Source organism: Macrotis lagotis, chromosome 5, assembly GCF_037893015.1.
Source record: "Macrotis lagotis isolate mMagLag1 chromosome 5, bilby.v1.9.chrom.fasta, whole genome shotgun sequence".
NCBI lineage: Eukaryota > Metazoa > Chordata > Mammalia > Peramelemorphia > Peramelidae > Macrotis > Macrotis lagotis.
The window spans coordinates 114,534,539-114,549,104 of record NC_133662.1 but is presented as its reverse complement, the minus strand read 5'-3'; positions in this window follow the sequence as shown (position 1 = coordinate 114,549,104).

Sequence of the window (14,566 nt, the reverse complement as noted above, 5' to 3'; positions counted from 1 at the left end):
GTTGTGCTTAAAATTGGTTCTAATTTTCAAGAGGTAGATGTGTGAAAAGATCCCAGAGTATGTATACTATCTAGGCTTCTTATCTGCTTCATAAAGACTGTAATATTGTTTTGCTTTTGTTTGTATGAATGTATGTATGTGCATGTGTAAGAGAATGTCAGAAAATATAATCCTGAGCATGTCTCCTTTGAAGGGAGATAGCATGGGGAAACCATATGTTGTCTCTTAGTCATCAAATAAAATAAGAGCCCAGATTCCACAAAAACTATTTGTGAGAATTTCTACAATCTCTAGAATAATTACAACACCTTTAGTTTAGGCAGTGACTAAGAGAAGATGCTCAGAACCTTACTTTGGATATAGGATCTGCTGACCCAGCGTTGTGTTTGCTTTTTTTCTTCCTCCCCAGTCCAAAGTCTTTCTGCAATGTAAAGATGTGTAGATTCCCAAGCATTTGGAAACTTGGATATAATCCCTCAGGAACAGAAAAACCACAACTTCACTGGCATTATTCCCTTTGAAAGGAATGAGCATGAGGTACATATACAGGAACCTCTCCTCCTCTCCCATTCCTTGGTCAGTGTTGTCTTTTCATCCTCATAAACCTTACCTAACTCATGCCTGATTCTTATCTTCACACTCAAATTCTCTGCGGCCAATATGAAAGTAGAGTTGGTATGTTCGAAAATATTGGCTTTGGTTCTATTGTTAATTCTGCCATTTACTTACTTTAAATAAATCACCTACCATTCTGAGTCTCATCTGTAAAATGAGGAGATTGGACTAAATAGATGCCAACAAAGGTCTCTCCTAGTTCTAAAACTATAATAACATGATATTCAATATCATTTTTCAGAAAATAAATCAGCCCTCCATTTCATAAATATCCCTTTTTTTAAGTTTTCCTAAGTTCAACAGTTCAATCTCAGATGGCAGTGTTGGGTAAGGGGGGATGATGCAATAAATTGGCCTCCCACTAGACCCTATCAGTAGACAAAAACAATCCTGTTAGGAGCCATAAGCTTTATGCAGTGCACTTAATTCTCCCACTGTGTTAATACTCCTAATGAAATCCAGAGAACCTGAGCCACCTTACATAAAGGACAACACAGTCACTCAATCAACAAGCCTTTATTAAACCCTTACTATGTCAATCTCTATACTGAGCTCTGGGAAAACCACAAAAAACAAAAATAAAGATAAACATCTCATATTCACAGGATATTTGTCCATTATTATTTATTGATACAACATAGCAAGGATGTATTTGCCTATTTGAGGTATAACTATTTAGGTCCCTTTCTCCTTAACTTGAGAATCAATCAGCAGTTGGGGGTTTCCTAATGTTGGGCTGATATTGTTTCACATTACAGAGCTGAGAGTTGACTAGTGTTGACTAGTATTTACTATTTACTATTGAATTCATCTAGAATAAGAAAAGCCCTAGCATGATTTAAATATGACAACCAGAAGTAATCCAGATAAGAATGCACACCATGATGGATAAAATTCCTTTAATGTTCATTAGTTATACTTCTGTATTTATAGCTCACTCAGTCTATTTTTTCTATGCATTGATCCCTCAAAATAAATAATAACAATAATAGTAATGATATTTAGCTCTATTCCTATATAGCATGAATCCAACGAAACCCATGTTAAAATGTGGCATCACTGCTGAGAAAGTTTTTATGTAGGGCTCAGATTCCAAAAGTCACTCATGAAAAAGAGTTAGAAGCATAATTTGGGATATGGTTAATGTTATTAGTGAATATTACTTCTCCGGTGAATTATTAATTCATTTTCTTCCCCATCCTACTCCTTCCCTACTTTATAATACTTTACTGTATTGTGTTAAAGTATTATGTTTCAATACTTTATTTGTATTAAATACAAATATTTAATTTTCAATGAGAGAATTAGTTTGAAGATATTTTCTTTTTTTGCAAATATCCTCAGTTAAGATGGAGCTTCTAAAGGATAGTAGAGCTATTCCCTCATTGAAGGATGTAAAAACTAATAAGTCACTTAGAATTTTAATACTGTATGAACTGGTGGCCCTTATTGAATTTCTGTGAATTTTATGTATGAATTTGCATGTCAAAGCCTCTGTTTATCTTTGTTTTCTTAGGAAAATGATTGAAAGTCATAGATTCTCCCAGATTCATATTTTCTCATTGAGAAGTATGTTCAGCTTTGCAGGATATGATTTTAGAAGTAAAGGTCATTATTCTTGTTTTTATATGTATGTGTGTGTGTGTGTATGTGTTCAATTTCTATTTTCTTGTATGACCTTATGAATTACTAAATCCAAGCTTCTTTAAAAGTGTCTAATGTCAGACCTGATTTTGAATCAGGTAATCCAAAACCCCCCATTTCTATAATGAGATCCACAAAACTCAGATATATTTGAAGTTTCTTCATTATATTGTTGGTTGAGGTCATAAAAATGCCAATCAGTGGAGGTCTTTTGATTCTACTCTTTAATCTCAGACATTTCATAGGTTAGAAATAAGTGCTTTGAGTTACAATCAACAATTTCAGTGGTGCACAGTGGTATACATCTTTTGTCAGATTTTTCTATTGATAGATGATTGATGCCTGCATATTCCAAAATTTATTTCTATAAGTTCTTAAACTGTTTATCATGTGTTCTGAAAACATCAATTTTCTTCTTTCTTTTTGACAAGGAAGTACTAATCTTTGCATAGCTACCTTGGGCAATGGACCTGTGTTTCATTAATGTGAGAGATTTTTGTGAGAATTCCTTCTAAATCTGTTATGGTCCATTTTACAGTTCTAAAAGGATATGATTTTTAAAAATTGCATAAGTGTTCATCATTTTAAATGTGTTCTCTCTTATTTAGAGTTGCCAATGATTGGCACATAGCTTGATAACATGTCCAATGTAATTTAATCCTCTATGGTTATTCCTCTTCTTAGAAGGAGTATTGCTAGATAGCTCCATATTTTATTTTTATGGTCCTTATATGACTCTGTCCATCATATATTCAGTTATATACAAATATTAAAATCCTTTCATTATTTGAGTTATATACTATAAAAGAATGTATTCATTCATGATGATTATAGCATATGTTAACTTTTCCAATTATTTTGTTTAGATAAAATTGGCCTGCTCCTTTGATCTGTGCTATCAAACTCAAAAAGGGCTCTAAAATTCAACTCTAAGTTCATCCATCTGCTCTATAAAAGTATTTAAAATATTGGTTTTATTTATCCCATTCATTGGGTAGAATTTTTGAAGTTTGTATTAAATAAAGATTATGAATGATTTCAGATACTTTGGATTTTATTTATTCTTTAATTTCAACTTTTATTTCATGAAATCTAGGCTTGGAGGTAGTCATTTTTTAAAATGATTGGCTGAATGACTTGTACCATCAACAAAGAACAGACTGAAGTACTTCTCTTCTCCAGGCCCATGGCTCTAGACACTGTCCTATGTAATTGTTTCAGTTGTACTCGGCAAATGGAAAAACAGATGACAAAGTGATTTTCCTTAAACCCAAAGTTCAGTAAACTTTAGCAATTATTCAATAAGTTCCAACAACTCCCCATTGCCTCTAGGATCAAAAACAAAGTCCTCTGCTTAAAGTCCTTTAAAGTCATTCACAACCTGGCCCCACTCTTTCCTTCATCTTCCCGTGTGTTATTCCTTCAAAAAGCAGCTCTAAAACAACACATTCTTCATATAGCCTCTTCTGATACCCCAATTTCTGGGGTCTTTCCTCCTTAATTACTTCATATTTAACCATCTTTACTTATCTTTAACCATGTTGCCTAGGTGGTACAGAGGCTAGAGTTCTAGACCTGGAGTCAGAAAGACTTAAATTCAACCTCAAAATTTTCTAGCTGTCTGACTAGACCTTGGATAAATAATTTGACCCTGGTTACCTCATCTGTAAAATGAGTTGGAGAAGGAGAAGCAAACTCATCCAGTATTGTATTTACTATTCATTATTCTGTATTTACTCAGAAATGTATTTGTCTTCCTTATTCATATATGAGCTCCTTGAAAGCAGGAATTATCTCATTCTTTATATCCATATTCCCTTTGATAGTGCCAGCAAATTAGGGAACTTTTTAAAAATTTTTCTTTACTTTTTAAGTATGATTTTGATTTATTTATTTTATATTATTACAGTGATTTTGTTATAAAAATAAATATAATCCCCCAAGAAGATAAGAAACCTCAAGAATAGTGAGAGAAAGAAAAAAAATGTACTTCGGTCTGTATTCGGATTCCAATGGCTTTGTCTCTGAGGTGAGTTGCCTTCTTTATCATAAGTCCACCAGAGAAGTTGCTTTAATTTTTTTCCCACAGTTGATATTACTAGTTGTATTTCCCTCCACTCTATTCCTCCCCACTCTCATTTATTCTATTTCTCTCTCCTTTTATCCTGGCCCTGCCCAAAAGTGTGTTATATCTGAGTACCCTCTGCCACAATCTTTTCTCTCTTCTATCACCTATTCCCCCCCTTCCCTCCCCCCATTCCCCCTTATCCCATCCCTTTCTTCTCATTTTTCTCTAGAGTAAGATAGATTTCTATACTCTATTAAGTGTGTATGTTCTTTCTTCTCTGAGCCATTTCCCATAAGAATGAAGGCTCACTCATTTCCCCTCCCATCCCTCATTCCACTCCATTGAAAAAGCTTTTTGACTCTTAGGTGAAATTTCTTAGCTCCTTCTTCCTCTCCTTTCCCATCCTCCCAGTACTTTCCTTTATCATCCACTGACTCCATCTTTTTACTATATTATACCATTACATTCCACTCTTTCCTGTGCCCTGTCTATATATGCTCCTTCTAACAGCTCTTATAAATGAGAAAGTTCATATGAGTTATCAAGATCTTCTTCCCATGCAGGAATACAAACAGTTCAATATCATTAAGTTCCTCATAGTTAGTCCTTCTTGTCCACCCCCTCTATGATTCACCAGAGTCCCATACTTGCAGATCAAACTTTCTGTTCAGCTCTGTTTCAATAGTAGAGCTTGAATGTCCCCTGTTTCATTGAAAGTCCATCTTTTCCCCTGAAAGAGGATGTTCAGTTTTACTGGGTAGTTGATTCACGGTTGTACACCAAGATCTTTTGCCTTCCTGAATATCATATTCCAATCCCTACGAGTGCTTAATGTAGATGCTGTCAGATCCTATATAATCCTGACTATGGAGCCTCAGTACTTGAATTGTCTGTTTCTGGCAGCTTTTAGAATTTTCTCTTTGACTTGGAAGTTTTGGAATTTGGCTATATATTCCTGGAAGTTTTTCTTTTGGGATCTCTTTCAGGAGATGATTGGTGAATTCTCTCAATTTCTATTTTACCCTCTGCTTCTAGGATCTCAGGGCAGTTTTGCAGTATTATTTCTTGAAAAATGAAGTATGGGCTCTTTTCCTGGTCATGACTTTCAGGTAGTCCAATAATTTTTAAATTATTTCTTCTGGATCTGTTTTCGAGGTCAGTTGTTTTTCCAATAAGATATTTCACATTTTCTTCTAATTTTTGGCCTTTTTGAAAGAGTTTTATTTCTTCCTGATTTCCTGCAGTCATCAGTTCCTTTAGTTCCATTCTGCATTTGAAGGAATTACTTTGTTCAGAGAGCTTTTTTATCTCCTTTTCCAGCTGGCCAATTCTGCTTTTTAAGGCATTCTTCTCATTTGCCTTTTGTTTTACTTTTTTTTTCCATTTGGCCTAAACTGGTTTTTAACATATTATTTTTTTTTTTTTGCAAGGCAATGGGGTTAAGTGACTTGCCCAAGGCAAGGTAGGTAATTACTAAGTATAGGAGGCCAGATTTGAACTTAGGTACTCCTGACTCCAAAGCCAGTGCTCTATACACTGCGCCATCTAGCTGCCCCAACATATTATTTTCTTCAGTATTTTTTTTTGTATTTTTTCGCCAAGTTGCTGATTTGGTTTTCATGATTTATCTGCATCACTCTCACTTCTCTTCCCAATTTTTCCTCAACCTCCCTTAATTGCTTTTCAAAGTCTTTTTTTGAGCTCATTCATAGTCTCAGACCATTTTCTATTTCTCTTGGAGGTTTTGGATATAGAAAATTCAATTTTTTTAACATCTGAGTATATGTTTTAATCTTCTATGGGACTAAAGTAATTTTCTATGGTCAGATTCTTCTTTTTCTGTTTTTTACTCATTTCCTCAACTCAAGACTAATTTACAGCACTTCCAAGGCTTTGAGGATTTTTTGGGACAGCCCACTGGGACCTTTATTCCTCCAAGGTCTTATGCTCTCTTACCTGTGCTTTGATATATAGATGACCACAGGCACTCCCCTCTGCCCTGGAGCTGTGAGGACAGTCCCTGCTATCTTAGTATGGAAGCCCAAAGTACAACCTGGATCTGAGTGTTGATAAACAGCGGAGTCCTGCCCCAGGGAATGCAGAGAGATTTCTACAGTCTCCCCTGACCCCTTTACTGTCTGTGAACTGTGCTCTGGAAATACAGGCTGGTTTCTCCCAATTCTCACTGCAGGTTCTGGGGCTGTTGTTCCTCACTCCACACTCATTCTGGTATAGCAGAGTTCTCTCATCACCCCTTCAACCTGTTCCTGGTGATCCCTGGGCTAGGCTGGGCTGGGCTGTGCTGTGGCTGGGGCTTTTTTCCAACTCCCGGTCCTGGTGAAACACACTTTTCCCACAGAACTTCTAAGTTATCTCAGACTGGGAAAATGTATCACTCAGTCTTTCTGTGGGTTTGGTCCCTCTAAATTTTGGCTAGAGTCATAATTTGAAGGCTTTCGGAGTTTTTTGGGAAAGGAGTTCCCAGGAAATGCTGCTTCATGCCACCATCTTGGCTTCACCCCAAAATTAATTAACTTTCAACAGATATTTGTTGTTGATTTAGTAAAATTATTATCAACCTAATATCTCATGATATCTTGAATATCTTCAATGTTCTCAATAACTCTTTTTCTTAAACCACTTTTTTATGGTCCTTGATAACTTAGAAATTTCCACAGAAATTTCTCACAGGGGCTAACATAAGCAAAGTACCCAAATGCATTAACAACTTATTTTCCCTAAAAATTCTGCACTCTAGCTTGAATCAATAACTCCAAATCATACTTTAACTTGCTCTTATAATTACTGATTGATCCATTAATATAAAATCAATTTTAGCTTACTATTAGAATTCTAATCAATATCTAGCCATATTTATTCATTAATCATTGAACTTGGAATGTAGTGGACTAGGAAATCATTGAGGCCAGGACTCACATTTTCTGTAGAAGAAAAGTGAGTCCCAGAGAAAAAGAACAACTTCCCAAGTTTATAAAGGTAGTCAATAACGGAGCATTGGTCCCAGGGATTCTAATTACAATTAATACTTTTTTTGATCTGCCATCCTCTTACTCAATAACATGCTTATGATATAACATACTAACAGACATAATAATAGCTAATACTTATATAGCATTTACAAATTTGCTAAGTGCTTTGTTTATGTTAACTTGATTCTTGCAACAACCTTTTTGAGATTATTACTATTATTATCATTCCCATTTATAGATGGAGGAACCTGAGGCAGAGAAAGTTAGATGAGTAACTCAGTGTCACATAGCTAGTAAATGCTTGTTATGATTTTAATTCATGTTTTCCTATCTCCAATTCCTGTTCTACTACTGCATGATCTACCAAGCCTTGCATTTTGTCTAATAACATATTCTTATCAATGAGGAAAACAAAAAACCTAACTAGTATCATTTGAAAGAAGGTGGACATGAAGTCATTCATCTAATAATATTTACTGAGATGTGATTAGGTACAAAGTATCATCCTATCTGAAAAGGAAGACAGGATGCTATCACTCAAGGATTTTGTTGTATAGATAAAAGGAATCGATGCAAAAGGAGAAATAGCTATGATGCTGGGGAAAATATTATATATGTCAAAAGATGGATAATAATGCTGGAAGAGGGGAGAAAGGCATTCTGGAGACAGATATGCTGATTCCAGTTTAGCCAGAAGAGGGAGAAATGTGGAATGAAGAAAACATATAGGAAGGAGATAATTTTAGTTGTGCCTTAAATAATGGATAGGAATTTAACAAGCAGAAAAGGAAAGCATGGAGGGCATTCCAAGTATTAATAACAGTAAAAGCAAAAATGTAGATGCATGAAGGTCAATCCGTCTTTCCTTTTTAATTACTTTATAATTAATCATCCCTTATTTATTTTGAAGTTATTCTGTACTTATTCATAAATGTATTTCTTGTCTTCCCTAATCAAATGTAAGGTCCTTGGGAATTGATTTGTCACATTGTTTGTATTTGTATGCCCCTCACAGTGACTGGAATAATAGCAAATTTTTAATAAATGCTTATTGATTGATTAAGTAAAATTATTATTAGCCCAGCCTTGTAATGTCTCAGCCTCAACAACAAGAAGTATTTATTATGTGTTCATTATGTTCCAGGTCTTTGCTAAATACTGGGGATACAAGAAAACACAAAAATAGTCTTTGTACTTAAGGAACTAGCATTCTGATGGTAGAACATACAAACAACTATGTAGATACAAGAGATATATAAGATAAAGTAGAGGTAATCTCAGAAAGAAGACAAAAGACTTGAGAGGGACAAAAAGACTTTCAGAAGGCAGAATTTCAGCCAAGATTAGAACAAAGTCAGGGAAGCCAGGAGGCAGAGACAATGAAGGAGAATATTCCACACAAGAGGCACAGAGTTGAAAGATAGAGTCCGAGTCCCTTCTGCAACAAGAAGGGGGTCAGAGTCATTAGATTGCAGTATAATGAGGATTCCAATAATGAATATGGTGAAGAGTAAAAATAAAAGATGGAAAGGGCCAAATTGCAAGGAGATTTAAAAATCCAACAGAGAATTTTATATTTGATCCTAAAGGCAATAAGGAACTACTAAATTCACTAAACAGGAGGATAATATTTCTTGGCCTCTGCTTTAGGAAAATCAATTTGGTAGCTTAGTTGGGGATAGACAAAAATGGGGAAAAACTTGAGGAAGGGAGATCAACCAATGGACTTTTGACATAATCTAGGTTTGATTTGTAGTAACTGCATCAGAGGAAAGCAAACATTTTCAAGAGATATTGTGAAGGTAAAATTGAGAGAATTTGGCAAAAGACTGGATAAAAGAGGTGAGAGAGAAAGAGAATTCTGAGAATAACAGTTGTTGATTGATGCTTGTCCTTTCTTGAAGAAGACCAGGGGAAATTCCAAGACATGCAAATGAATTTGATTTAAGTAAGGGAATGCTGTGCAAAATCACTGATCTCTTTCTCCTCCAGAACCATCTGGGTTCAATGACCAGATATAGATCAGAACACCTAGATGCAGTGGGAGACCTTGACCTTTTAAAGCTAGGTTTTCCCTATGTCACAGTTTGACTGAGATAATGTCCATCCAGTGATGAAGTAAGAGAGAGAGATAAGGATAAGAGGCCAAGAAGGATCAATTAAAAAAAATTAAGCTGGGAGATTAAGACCCTCAGGATGCCTCAGTGATTGAGGAAGGTCAGAAAGAAAAAAGCAAAAAGAATCTCTTTTGCATAATACAAAAATAAATGTCAATCTCAGAGAGAGAAAGATTCTCAGGGTATCTGGCCAAAACAGAAACAATTGCTGTTTGCACTCATTCTGAACCAATCAGGGCAAAGAGAGTTGTAAATTTTAAGAAAAAGAATTGTAAGTCAAGTGAATAGCAAGACAATGGTTCTGTTAACAGTAATAGGAACTTTTGAAAACAGGGAGGATTTGAGGGAAAAGATGATGAAATTGGCTTTGGATCTGTTGAGATTAAGATATTCAATAGACAACTAACAGAAATTGAACTAGAAGCTCAAATGAGAGGTTGGGCTGGGAAATAGACCTGAGAATCATCCACATAGAGATGAAAAATGAATACAAGGGAGCTCACTATGTAAGAGAATATGGAGGGAAAAGAGAAGAGGACCCAGGAGTAAGAAAATAAAAAATTTTGCCAAACTTGGGGATTTCAAAGAGAAGCAGTGGGAAATAATTCTGTTAAAGTGCAAACATGGAAAGCTGTAAATGCCAGACCTTCTTCTATATCCCTTAAAGTTTACAGGAAATTTGAAATATGATCAGAACTGGTTCAACAAGCAATTTGTAATATGATCAGAATTATGCTCTAGGATAATTTATTTGGCAGAAGCAAGCTGTATGTATTCGAGGGGAAAGAAAATAGAGGCATGGAGACCAGATAGGATACTAGTACATAATGAGGTGAGATAAAAATAAAGATGAGAACAAAGGTGGGGGCAAGTTGCTTTAAAAAAAAATGTGATGACTGTGTTTTCCAAAAGAATTGGTGATATGCATCCTTCTATGAACTTGTGTTTCTTTTTAACATGTTACTAAGACTCAGAAAATGTACATCTCTTAGTTTTAGTAATAATGTATATCTGAAGATCCAACTCAAGGTTATACCCTTCAAATTGTTTTTGATGCCTTTTTTTAGACCCAAATAATGTCCTAATAAATCCTCCTTCTACCAACAATTTAACTTTCCCTTAAAACATAGGAGGAAAAGTAGATGGGGGAAAGGAGGGAATAAGTGCCTTGAATGTATGATTCCAGGTATATTATCCTGAATTTTTGTATAAATTAGTATCTTTATCATTCGCTGTGTGTGTGTTCATCATGTAACCCTTAGTTGTTAATTAGGCAGTCACCTGCCATGTGCTGGCCACTTACAAATCTAAGTGCCTACTAAGTTCTAGGTATTTACAAAAACTATCTCATTTGGTCTTCTTAATAACCTTAAAAAGTACAGAGTTTTTTGCATTTTACAATTTTATTATTATTTTACAATTATATTACAGTTATTTTAATTTTATAATTGAAGAAACTGAGGCCGAAAACCATTAAGTGTCTTGCCCACAATCACATAATTAGTGTGTGACTGATTTAAACTCTAGTTGAAAATAGATTTAAACTCAGGTCATTCTGACTACAGACCTAGCACTCCATCCACTGTACCAACACAAAGACCTTGGCTGACAGTGCATAAAAATTCCACATTCATAGTCCATCACCCCTCTACTAATGAGAGAAAAATTTGTTTCATCTTGCCAGGAATATAAAATATTCAAACAAATTGGGGGGGGGGAGAAATGCAGATGGATCACTTCAGGGAAATTTTAGCTCCAAGACAAATATGCAAATAACTTTTCACCAAAATGGGAAGGAGCTCCATCAGATTAATTAGTCGGCATGAGGATTTTAGCTATAAGAACATCTAACAGTCAGTCATAGACTATTGGCAAGCATAGAAGACATAAGCATAAATAAATGGGATAAATATCAAGGAGAACATATGTACTCAGACAGAAGCAAAAACTACCTCTTTAAGGACAGTTGCTTCTGAGAAATGGGAGAGAACAGAAAAGTTACAGGACTGTTCTTGGTGGATAGAATATAAATTGACTGTAGAAGTAATCTATAAGAGACTCCCTCAAAAAATCTTTGAATTTCTGAGATAAAAAGGCAAAGAAAGTATAGTGAGGGGTCCCCCAACATGTAGCATGAGGGCATCATTGTATAACTCACTGGAAACAGACATCTCTAGCTTCTTCTCCACCTCTCATTTTCCATGGGGGGATTTTAATTCCTTCCAGGAGGGGAAGCAAGAAGTTAAGGCCATTCTTCTCTCTCAAAGAGAAGGATATCAGACTAGAATGATAGTTTAAATTCCCCAAAATATTATTAGTTTAGGAGGTCTGATTTTCAGATTCAAGCCAAACTTCTCATTGATGTTCAATGATAGGGGGAAAGGACCCAAGCTTTAAATCCAAGACTTGACTTCCTAACCAATAAATAAAGGTTCCATGATGAACACACACACACACACACACACACACACACACACACACACACACACAGAGTAATTAACAAAGAAACAAATTATCCAGTAAATTAGAGATAATGAACCAAGAATAATATTCAGCAGATACTACAGGTTTAAGGAAATCTCGTATTGGGAGTGAGATATACTAAGCTCAACCAAGAAAGTTGAACTGTGAATATGAAAAAGTTTGCAGTTCACCAGCACAACTTGAGGAGGAACTTGGGGACCTAACCTTTCAGGAGAATGACCCCACAGATAAGATGCTGAGTTCGAAAGAGGGACTCATCCCTTATCTAGGCTGCATTCAAAAGTAAACTTGATGAGCCAAATGCTTCCTAGAAATTCTTATATGTTTGATTATACTCTCCCCAGGTACCAAAGTGATATAAGAAAGAAGGTACCCTTAGGTGTTTGGAGGTAAATGTTTATACTTTCCTTCTTGCTATTATCTTCTTAGTAAATAACTATCTCTAGAAGGTAATTGATCCTAAATGACTAGATGGACTGTTAACATTGGGGAGAATACAGCAGAATATGGCTACAGCTGATAGCATTAGAAATAATTTGAGAAGTAACCCTAGAATCCTGAAAGGGAAATAAAATTAATCTTGCTCAAGGGAGCCTGATTTTAGAGAAGGTAAGAGTTGGGAGTTTAAAGCAGCTTCATTAAGAACAGCAGTTAGGGGCCTAGCTCTCTACCAGATCTAAAATTATACTATAAAGTGACAGTCATCAAAACTGCCTGGTACTGGTTAAGAAATCGAGTAATGCATCAGTGGATTAGGATAGCTTCAAAAGAAGCTACTGACTACAGTCATCTACTATTTGACAAGCCCAAAGACATTAGCTTCTGGGATAAGAACTCACTATTTGACAAAAAATTGTTGGGAAAACTGGAAAATAGTAATGGCAAAACCTAGGCATAAACCCAATCTCATACCCTATATGAAAATAAGGTCAAATTGGGTACAGGATTTAGGCATAAAGGGCAACATCATAGATCAACTAATAGACCAAGAAATTATCTATCAGATATATAGAAAGGGGACAAACAAGATATAGAGTCAAACAAGATATAGAGTCCATTATAAATTACAAAATGATTTTGTCAATATTAAATTAAAAGGGGCTTAGGGGCAGCTAGGTGGCGCAGTGGATAGAGCACTGACCTTGGAGTCAGGAGTACCTGAGTTCAAATCCAGCCTCAGACACCTAATAATTACCTAGCTGTGTGGGCTTGGGCAAGCCACTTAACCCCATTGCCTTGCAAAATCTAAAACAAAATCAAAAAAAATTAAAAAGGGTTTGCACTAATAAAATCAATGCTACCAAAATTAGAAAAAAAAGCAGAAAGCTGGGAAACAATCTTCACAACTGGGAGAACTGATAAAGGCCTCATTTCTAAATATATAGAAAACTACATCAAATTTATAAGGTTGCAAGTCATTCCCCAATTGATAAATGGTCAAAGGATATGAAGACAGTTTTAAATGAAGAAATTAAAGCTATATATAAACTTCTGAAAAAATGCTACAAATCATTATTGATTAAAGAAATGAAAATTAAAACAACTCTAAGGTATCACCCCACACCTATCAGATTGGTTTGAGAAAAAGAAAAATGATCCGTGTTGGATAATTGGGGCACTGATGTATTGTTGGTGCTGTGAATAGATCCAACCATTCACAATAAAACTGTTCATACCCTTCAACCCAGCAATTCCATTTCTTGGTCTATACCCAGAAGAAATCATAAAAAATGGGAAAAGTCCCACATGTTCCAAATTCATAGCAGTTTTTTTATAGTGGCAAAGAATTAAAAATTGAGGGGAGGAATACCCATCAACTGTGGAATATCTAAATAAGTTATGGTACATAAATACTATGAAATACTATTGTTCTATAAGAAATCATGAATGATCGGACTCTAGAAAAGCATGGAATGAATTACAGGATCTGATGCTGAGCAAAGGGAATAGAATCAAGAGAACAGTCTAGACAATAACAACAATATTGTGAGATGATCAACCTTGATAGAAGCGGCAGTTCTCAGTAGCTGAGAGAGCTAGGACAACTGTGTTAGACCAGCTATGGACAATGTTATCCCCATCCAGAGGAACAAAACAAAACTAAACAAAACAAAGCTAAAAAATCCTTCAGAATATGAGGAACACTACATTCATTTTTTAAAAAATATCTCTTATGTATTTATTTTCCTTAATCCTAATTCCTCATAACAAAAACAACTAATCTGTAAGCATGCTTAACGCAAATGTGTAAGTACGATATTAACCTGACTGTTCATCACTAAGGGGAGAGGAGTGGGAAGGGAGGGTAGAAGGAAATTTCATAATTTAAAAACATGCATAGGCATATGTATGAAAGTTAAAAAACTTTCATAACATATATTTGGAAAAGTAAAACATAATTTTTTTTAAAAAAATTGAAAAAAGAATAGCAGTTAGAGAATTATAAAAGGTTTAGAATAGAATAGATAAAATCTGATGCTTGACCTGAGTTTGGAAAGAAATAAGGGATTCTGAAGTCAGAAGTAAGAAAAGAGTGTATTCCAGGGAATGAGGATGAAGCATAGAGAAGGGAAATTCTAATAATCCTTTATCCTCTGATAATCATTATATAATTTAATAATAAAGATAATGTAATATTGTATAAACAG